Here is a 9,660-nt window from a genome sequence, read left to right as displayed (position 1 = left end):
TCTGAAAGCAGTTCACGTAGGGACTTGCTGACATCAATTAAAAAATCCAAGATAATGTTTGTAAGATTCAGCATTAAATTAAATATGGTTTCTCAAAATGGACGACCTAACCTCTGATGTCCAGCTTATGTCAGATTGTCAAGCTTGCTCTGTTTTCCAGGTATGGCCACCATTAATCATTGTTTTCACGCCATTTTTCCCCATTCCACTGAAGACGTCGGCCCCTCACTGGAAGATGCTTCAGAGAGTCAATACTTCTGGGTTTTTGTCCATGATGCTTGTGTCAGACTGGATTGTGGCTGCCGACTGGATATTCTGTTACTGAGGAGTAATCCTGTTCACACACACATGTCCACTTCATTGCAAGACACTAGATAGTAATGAGAAGCAGGAGTCTATCTAATCTTTCCCTTCTGAACTCAACATTGTGAATGTTACTCAGCACAGGCTGCTATTGAAGTCTTCCTATGCTCAGTGACTGACTGAATAAACACTCTACTCCATTGGGCAAGCAAATCTAGTTTTTTTTAATGGCTGAGTTGTGATCAGGCAATCTTACTTCAGTGACAACTTCAACTTATTTTGCAGTTTCAGGTCCCTCAGGCTGTTCCTCCACTTATATTTATTAAAAGGTGTAATTCCAAAGAGAAATTCAGCAATAAAATCAATTCATCTTCTCTCCAGTTAATGGGGTTGTCTCCGTGTGTGCAAATACTTTTGTTTGTCGTGGACACACGATTCTCCACTCCTTGTGGTTCCCAATCTTAGAGCAGTGCTCAGTGGTATCTTTGGAATGGCATGGATTTGCACCACCGAAATTTCACTAAGATAAATCTGAGAGAATGCCTGCTGAGCTGGTGACTGGAAAGGCGATGGTCTAATTTTGCTTGCACAATTTGCTTCGCCCCCCCCTTAAGATTTTTCCAGCATAACATGAAGGGACGTTATGTACATATACCGCTGAAGTTACAAAGCCCATATGCCAGAGCTCTTGTTGAGTTTCAGCATTTTTGGCCTTGTGTCAGCCTTCTGCAAACCTTTGGTCAGTTGGCATGTATGTCTTTGGCAGTTATGGTTGGGTGGAGTGTTCTCCAATTGCTTGAACATCAAGACAACTGCTGATGGGACAAGAATGCTTGTTTCAGCCTCAAATGCTACATGATTTCTTTTTAAAACTTCACTCCACATGTCGAGATTAACATTCAGTGGGTTCGAAGAAAAGTCCTCTTGTTGCTGCTACCACAGTGTTGTGTTTCAAGAGACTGCTCAAGGCAAAGATGAAGGAATAGAAGTCACAAATTTTGGATTCAGCCCAACAACATTGTTAATTTTCAAATCTGCTTGAGAAGAAAGGGTGATTTTGTATATTCTCCAACCTGAGGACACTCATGAGGGTGCAACTTCAACCTCATGCTGAACTGAAGGTGTGAAGTTTTGGGACAGCTCGATTCGTTGGAGATACAGGGTGGCTTTAATTCTCCACCTCCAACCGCACCTCCACCCTCCGCCCCCCCATCACCCTCACCGCGCACACACACACACCGCCACCCCTCAGAGCATTTTATTGTCACAGGCTCTTCATTTACTCAGTTTAATGCACCAGTAAACAAAGAAATGAGGTAACAATAAAAAATCTTGCTCATGTGTAGATATTTAACATGCTGAACAGGCGAATAGCTGACAGAATTTGACACCAAGTGACAGCTGACCAAAAGCTTGGTCAAAGAGGTGGTTTCTGAGGTGCAGCTTAAAAGAGTGGAGAGAGCTGGATAAATTTAGGGAAGGAATTTGAGAGCTTAAGGCCTGGGAAGCTGGAGGCATGGCCACCAATGATGGGGGCAAATGAAGCACTGGATGCACAAGAGGTCAATGTTGAAGGAACAAAGGGAGGTCTGTGTGGGACTGAAGGAGATTGGTGATGAGGAAGGGTAAAGCTGTGGAGTGGGATTTAGAAACAAGCATGAGAATTTTAAAATTGAACCATCTTGATGCAGACCGGGAGTCAAAACAAGTGAATAGAGCACAGATATTTTTATTTCAAAAATAAGGCAGAAAACGAGGGTGGGGCAATTCCTTTGTGTGTGTTTCTTAAAATTTTATTCTTTCATGCATTTGCCTGCGCCACAAGTTGAGTGACATCAGCTGTATTTGTTTCTCAGATTTATTTTTGCCCTGGTGGTGGGTTTGCGTTCTTTGCTGATTCCTTTTCCACCTCAATTGCAGGATCGTGTCAGAAAGCGAGAGTCAAATATAATCGACTCCGGCTGTTTGTGACCCCCATCTACTGCCAATTTGTTTACCTGTGTGATCGTGTTTGTACACCTGATTGCAATTCATGGTCCCAAATCTTTACCCATCTGTGATTTCTCACCGAAACGTATGTCGATTCCAAATTAAATAAGGGACTGAATGAGGCCATGTTTCTGTGTTCTCTTTTCCACATAATGCACACATGCCATCCCCAATGGCGAGTGGTTTACTGTGATTAATAGGATACAATAATGCCAAACAATATTTTGCACGACAGTCTATTAACCGAGACCCTTGCTCTGGTTAATTGAGAGACACAAAACATATCTTTAAATCAAATCACACCTTTATTAGGAAAATGTAAGAAAACTTTAAATACGTACGACTGCTACAAGACTTGACTTACTCACACTATCACGATTAAATGCTTCTATTCCCCTATAAATCTACTATAAAGTATACATTTTAACTATTTATCCTTAGCTAATGGACCTGTAAGGTGTCTTTATCCACTTATGCTGGCCAGGCATGGAGAAGGATCAGACTTCATTAAGCTTGATGTTCCTTTCTTCTGTTCCGTTGTCCTTCTCTTCTGATTCTGTTCTTCAAAACTCCACCATATAGGGGGCGATTCTCCCAAAGAAATTCTAAGTGTCAAATTCGCATAAAAAATGGAATAAATCCCGCTGGTTTTTTTCAGTGTGATTTTCAAAATGAATCTCCCACACTCTGTGCGCTGCAGAGTGCACTATCGTGAATCACGCGAAAAATCTGTGGGCAGGGCCTATTCCCACTGGAGAGGCCAGCAGCATAGCGCTGAGCGAGCCCATCTATCAAAACTGAGATTGGCACATGCGCGGGATCCCTGCACTGCTGGCCTCCTGGTTGCTGGCCAGCCCCGCGACCCCCATATCACTGTCTCACCAACATCCTTCCCCCCCCCCCCTCTCAAGTCCTGATTGCTGGCCCCCAGATGTGTCCAGGCCAACCTTGCCCCCCCCCCCCCCCCCCCCCATAAGCCCACCTCGATCTTCCCCTCCCCCCCACCGTCCTGGTCTTCCCCTCCGGCAGTCCCAATCTCCAGGGGCACCCCCCCCTTATCCTCCCCGACTTCCCGGGGGGGCCTCGACGGCCCCCTTCACTCCAGCATGGTCAGGCCACCTGCTCCCTATCAGTGGGGAGCTATTGCAAACCCTGCTGGAGTGAACCACTGCTGGCGGGGCGGGGGAGAGGCTTGTGGGCCTGCAGACTTAAGTCCCGGCCCGCTAGTTACATGGAAATTGTATTGAGATGATCATTTAAATAATTTATGCAGCTCCGCACCTATTTCTGGCTGACAGCACTGGAAATCTGGCGCCCGGAGACTTGCAGAGGCCATAGTGCCCAGCGGGAAGCAAAAGCAGTGGATGCTGTCAGCCCAGAGTTTAAAAATCTTGTCCTGAAGTTAGCCATTTTCCCATCAGGCCATAGCAATGTCCTTTCTTTTGCCTGGCCATGTTTGTATTAGACAATAGCCTGCTGGCTACAAGTATTTTACTAAAAATGAGTGAGTCAGAGTAGAGCAGAAAATGTCTCAGGAAAGTGATGACACTTGAACAAAAATCTTAAGACAGGCTGAAAAATGGTGCAAGTACTCCCATGTTGGCCAGACAATACCCTGTCAATGAATCCACTATCAGGTACATTCAGCAGTCAGAAGAAAAAGTATGTGTGCGAACAGGGGAGATCTGTACTTGGAGGAAATGGAGAAATTATTCAGCCTGTGCATAGAGCACCAGCATCAAAGGAGGGCCCCAGTTAATGTCCAATCATTTGAAACAAAGCAATGGAATTGTACCAGCACCTAAAGAGTAGTAAAGGGTGGGGAGGGGGAGTGCGGGGCGGGGCAGTGCTGGTGTGACCAGTGACAGTGAAGATGACTACAGGTTTTTCCCCCAACACAGGATGGTTTGATTGTTTTAAAAAGCGTTTTGAGCTGCATAATGTGAAGTTGTTGGGGAAGACTGCAACAGCTGACCATACAGCTGCAGGAGCATTTCTCAATGTGCTGCAGGACAGCTGGCCTGTTCTGAACGAAAATGCCAGGTAGGACCTACATTTTGAAAGAAAAAAACACATGCCTTGGTTATTAAGCAGCAAAGGACAGGGTGACACTTTTACTGTGTGCCAACGTGGCTGTCTTTAAATATAAATCAATGTTGGTTTATAGATCAGAAAACCCTTGAGCTTTTTAAAGGGAAAAATAAATCTCATTTTGTCACTCTTTTGGAAGGCTAACAGCAGTGCCTGGGTTACTGCAGCTGTCTTTGAAGACTGTTTTGCCGACTGCTTTCTGCCAGTGGTCAGGACTTACCTGAGAAAAAATAACCTGTCTTTCAAGGTGCGACTAATCTTCGATAATGCACCTGGGCATCGGATGTTGATAGTTTGTTTTTACCCAAATGCAATCCCACATCCAACCAATAGACCAGAGGGCCATTGCCTTATTCAAGGCACATTGCTCCAGCTCTACATCTTATGGGAGCGGACCCTTCAACTATAGCCTGTGATTGCTGGAAGGAATTCAACATTGTCATTGCAATAGACGTAATTAAGAACTCATGGGTTAGAGCTTCAACCATAGGTGCCAGTTGGAAAAAAAGTTTGGCCTGACGCTGTGAATAATTTCACAGGGTTCCACAATGAGGATGTTTAAGTAGTCCGGATTGATGACTTGACAAGAGGAGTTGGAGGAAAGGATTTGAAGACTTTGTGTGAAGATTGATTTTATTTCAATATTTTGCGAATATGGTGGTTCTGTAAACAACACTGTGGGTGGAATTTTCCCATCCTGCCCATGGGCGGGACACAGATCATGCAAAGGTCCATTGACCTTGGGTGGGATTTTCCAGTCTTGGGGTGAGCACGGTCAGAAAATCCTGCCCTGTGTGTCCATTTATCTGAAGGGAAGGGAATTAGAGATAGCTTGTCTGGGAGAGTTGGGAAATGGAAGGGTAAAGGTGCTGGACATCCAGAGACCAGAAAAATACTTGGTTCAGACAGCAGTTTTGTTTCTGAACTTTCTTGGATTTCCACAACAGAGTGGAGGAGTTTGCGAAGTTGTGTGGTATATCTTACTGAAGTAACCAGTCTTGTCTTGGTTAATATTTCTAAATTTTTATAGTTACAAATTCATAAGGGGACTGTTGCCAAGTAGTTTTTTTGTGTGTTCTGACTAAGTGGGTTTCTTGGGAGACAAAAACAGAAAATGCTGGAGAAATTCTGCAGGTCTGCCAGCATCTTTGGCCTCCTTCTGCACTTTAGGATTCTATGATTCTATTTTATGATCTGTGGAGAGAGAATAGAACCAATGTTTCGAGTCAGGATGACCCTTTGTCAGGGCTGGATCCTTGTTTAGATTCCGGCACCACGTTATTTTGCCTTTACGAGTTTTTTTGGAGGTTTTGTAAGTGCAAGAGTGCTTTTCAGAGACGATGTATTAAGCTAGCTTTCACTTAATTACGGCTCAGTTAACACGAAGACTAGTGGAGACAAGTATCCTGGTTAAAGATGTACCTTTATTTCCAAGCCTGGTCAACACATGAGGGAGAGTGATTTGGAACTGTGTTAGCTGAGCTATAATTAAGTGAAAGCCAGCTTCATACATAGTCTCTGAAAAACACTCCGACAGTAAGATCTTTTAACTATGTGACTTTAATCTTGTGTGCTTAAATTTTCTTCTTCTTGTTAATAAATCTTTTAATTTTTAAAATCCTGTCAGTGTTACTGGAATTCTATGCTTCTGGAATCAGTAGTTTTTTCTCCTAGTTTTCAAATACAAAACATAAAGTGATGATCAGTAAGACAAGTTCCCTCTGTGATTTGGTTTGCTCAGCAAATAACATCTGTGGTTGTAACACTGATCACAAAGTGGATGAGTTGCTTTGATCGCATCAAAAGCAATTCTTTAACAGAGAATGAGTTGAACTGAAATTAAATGAAACTAAATTGGAGCAGGAACAAAATGAAATGCCCAAGAAGCTCATTCACAACCAAAGTGATGGCACGTCTCATAAAATCAGCGGAATGATAAAAACAGGCAACCCACCGTGATACAAGTGTGGAAAGAAGCATTGCTTTTAGTAGAGCGATTGACACTGCCATTGTTCCTCACTGAGAACTTTACAAATATTGAAAAAAAGACGAAGCAGCCATAGAAACAGAGAAACTCGAAGCAGGAGTAGGCCATTTGGCCCTTCGAGCCTGCTCTGCCATTCATTTTTATCATAGTTGATCATCGAATTCAATATCCTGATCCCCACTTCCTCCCCCCCCCCCCCCCCCCATATCCCTTGATCCTTTTAGCCCCAAGAGCTATATCTAATTTCTTCTTGAAATCAGACAATGTTTTGGCCTCAACTACTTGCTGTGGTGGTGAATTCCACACATTCATCACTCTCTGGGTGAAACAATTTCTCCTCACCTCAGTTCTAAAAGGTTTATCCCTTATCTACAAATTATGACCCCTAGTTCTGGACTTCCCCACCATTGGGAATATACTTTCTGAATCTACCCAATCTAACCCTATTAGAAATTTATAAGTTTCGTCCCCTCTCACTCTTCTAAACTCCAGTGAATATAATCCTAAGCGAATTAGTCTCTCCTCATATGACAGACCTGCCATCCCAGGAATCAGTCTGATAAACCTTTGCTGTACTCCCTTGATAGCAAGGACATCCATCCTCAGATAAGGACACCAAAACTGCACACAATACTCCAGGTGTGACTTCACCAACAAACAATTGCAGCAAAACATCCCTTTCCCTATACTCAAATCCTCTCACTATGAAGACCATTTGCCTTCTTTATTGCCTGCTGTACCTGCACGCTTACTTTCAGTGATTGATGCACAAGGACACCAAGGTCTTGCTGAGCTTCCACCTCTCTCAATTTACACCCATTCAATACAAATAATCTGTTTTCCTATTATTGCTACCAAAGTGGATAACCTCACATTTATCCACATTATACAGCACCTGCTATGCATATGCCCACACACTTAGCCTGTCCAAATCACACTGAAGCATCTCTGCGTCCTCCTCACAGCTCACTCTCCCACCCAACTTTGTATTATCTGCAAATTTGGAGATAATACATTCAGTTCCCACTTTCAAATCATTAATATATAATGTGAACGGTTGAGGTCCTGGCACAGATCCCTGCAGAACCCCACGAGTCACTGACTGCCAATCAGAAACATTGAAATGGATAGAACGCTGGTTAGCAGATAGGAAGCAAAGAGTTGGCATAAATGGGTCATCGTCTATGATAGTGACCCATTTATATCAACTCTTTGCTTCCTATCTGCTAATCAGCTTTCTATCCATCTCAAGACATTACCTCCAATCCCATGTGCTTTAACTTTACATAGTAGGTTATGTTACCTTGTCGAAAGCCTTCTTAAAGTCTAAATACACCACATCCCCGACAAGGGAATTTTCAGTCACTTCAACCTACATGTGACACTAATAAATAAACTTTAAACACTGGTTTTCCTTGGTCAACTCTACTCGTTACATTCTCAAAGAATTCCAATAGATTCGTCAAGCATTATTTCCCTTTTGTAAATTCATGCTGACTTTGTTTGATTATACCACTGCCTTCCAAATGCTAAGTTATGAAATCCTTGATATTGGACTCTAGCAACTTCCCTCATACCGACGTTAGGCTCACTGGTCTATAGTTCCCTGTTTGCTCTCGAACTCCCTTTTTGGATAGTGGGCTTATATTAGCTACCCTCCAATCTGTAGGAACTATCCCAGAGTCCAAAGACCTACATGTTAACCTTCAGAGAATCTTGAACAAGGACTCCCAAGTCCCTTTCTGCTTCTGATTTCCAAAGCATTTCCCCATTTAGAAAAGTCTATGCCTCCATTCCTCCTTCCAAAGTGTATAATTGCACACTTTTCCACACTGTATTCCATCTGCCACTTCTTTGCCCACTTTCCCAGCCTGTCCAAGTCCTTCTGCAGCCCCCCTGCTTCCGCAATACTACCTGTCCCTCTACATATCTTTGTATCATTTGCAAACTTAGCAACAGTGCCTTCAGTTCCTTCTTCCAAATCATTAAAATCAATTTCCCCAAAACCATTTCTTTACTATTGCTGATTTTCTTCAGCTCCTCACTCAAACTTGTTTCTCTCAGAACTTCTGGTACATTATTCATGTCTTCCTTTGTGGAGACTGAGACAAAATACAAATTTAATTCCTCAGCCATTTCTTTAGTCCTGTTATGAATTCTCCCGTTTCCGACTGTAAGGGGACTACATTTGTTTTTCTCCATCTTCTCTTTACATACCTATAGAAAATATTAGTCATTTTTTATGTTCCCCGCTAGCTTACTTTCATACTCTATTTTTCCCTTCTTAACCGATCCCTTTGTCTCTCTTTGCTGAATTTTAAACTGCTCCCAATCCTCAGGCCTATTGCTTTTTCTTGCCAATTTGTATGCTTCTTCGTTGGATCTGATATTATCTCTAATTTCCCATGTAAGCCATGGTTTGGCCACAATTCCCTTACCACTCTTGCGCCAAACAGGAATAAACAACTTCTGGAGTTCACCTATTCATTCATTAAATGCCCGCCATTACCCGTCCACTGTCTTTCCTTTCAGTAATGTTTCCCAGTCTATCAGGGCCAATTCATGCCATCATAATTACCTTTATTGAAATTCAGGACCCTGGTCTCAGAATCAACAACATCACTATCCATCTTGGCAAAGAATTCTACCAGGTTATGGTCACTCGTCCCCAAGGGTTCTCTCACAACTAGATTGCCAACTAACCCTTTCTCATTGCACAACATCCAGTCCAAGATGGCCTGTTCCCTTGTTGGTTCCTCAACATATTGCTCAAGAAAACCATCCCATATGCACTCCAGAAATTTCTCCTCTCTTGTACTGTGATTAATTTGATTCTCCCAATTTATATGCAGATTAAAATGACCCATAATCGCAGATATTCCTTTAACACATGCATCTCTGATTTCCAGACAATAACACTTCTTTTCATCCACATCAACATCTACAGCAACCTTACTCACTCCCTCTATCTCTGCTCTCAAGTAAAGTGCAGCACCTGTACAGTAATGTACTGTAATTTGTACTAGACTGTAGTTGGCAAGTTTTACATTGTTCTTGTTTTCTTGCATCATGAAACCATTTCTGCAGTATAATTGTTCTGAATTTACTCAAAAGCATAGTTTTAATCACCTCTTAATGTTAGGTACATTGACCTGAACAGGCGCCAGAGTGTGGCCTCTTTTAAGGTCAAACCAAATAAACAAACTCAAATGAAATCAGGACAAAGTAAAAGGGGCAGCTCCCCAAAAGGAGGGGGAAGAGCCCGAACAAAAATCAAAGTACAAAGGAAA

The sequence above is a fragment of the Mustelus asterias genome, chromosome 22, assembly GCF_964213995.1.
Source record: "Mustelus asterias chromosome 22, sMusAst1.hap1.1, whole genome shotgun sequence".
Taxonomy (NCBI): domain Eukaryota; kingdom Metazoa; phylum Chordata; class Chondrichthyes; order Carcharhiniformes; family Triakidae; genus Mustelus; species Mustelus asterias.
This window is presented reverse-complemented; position numbering follows the sequence as displayed.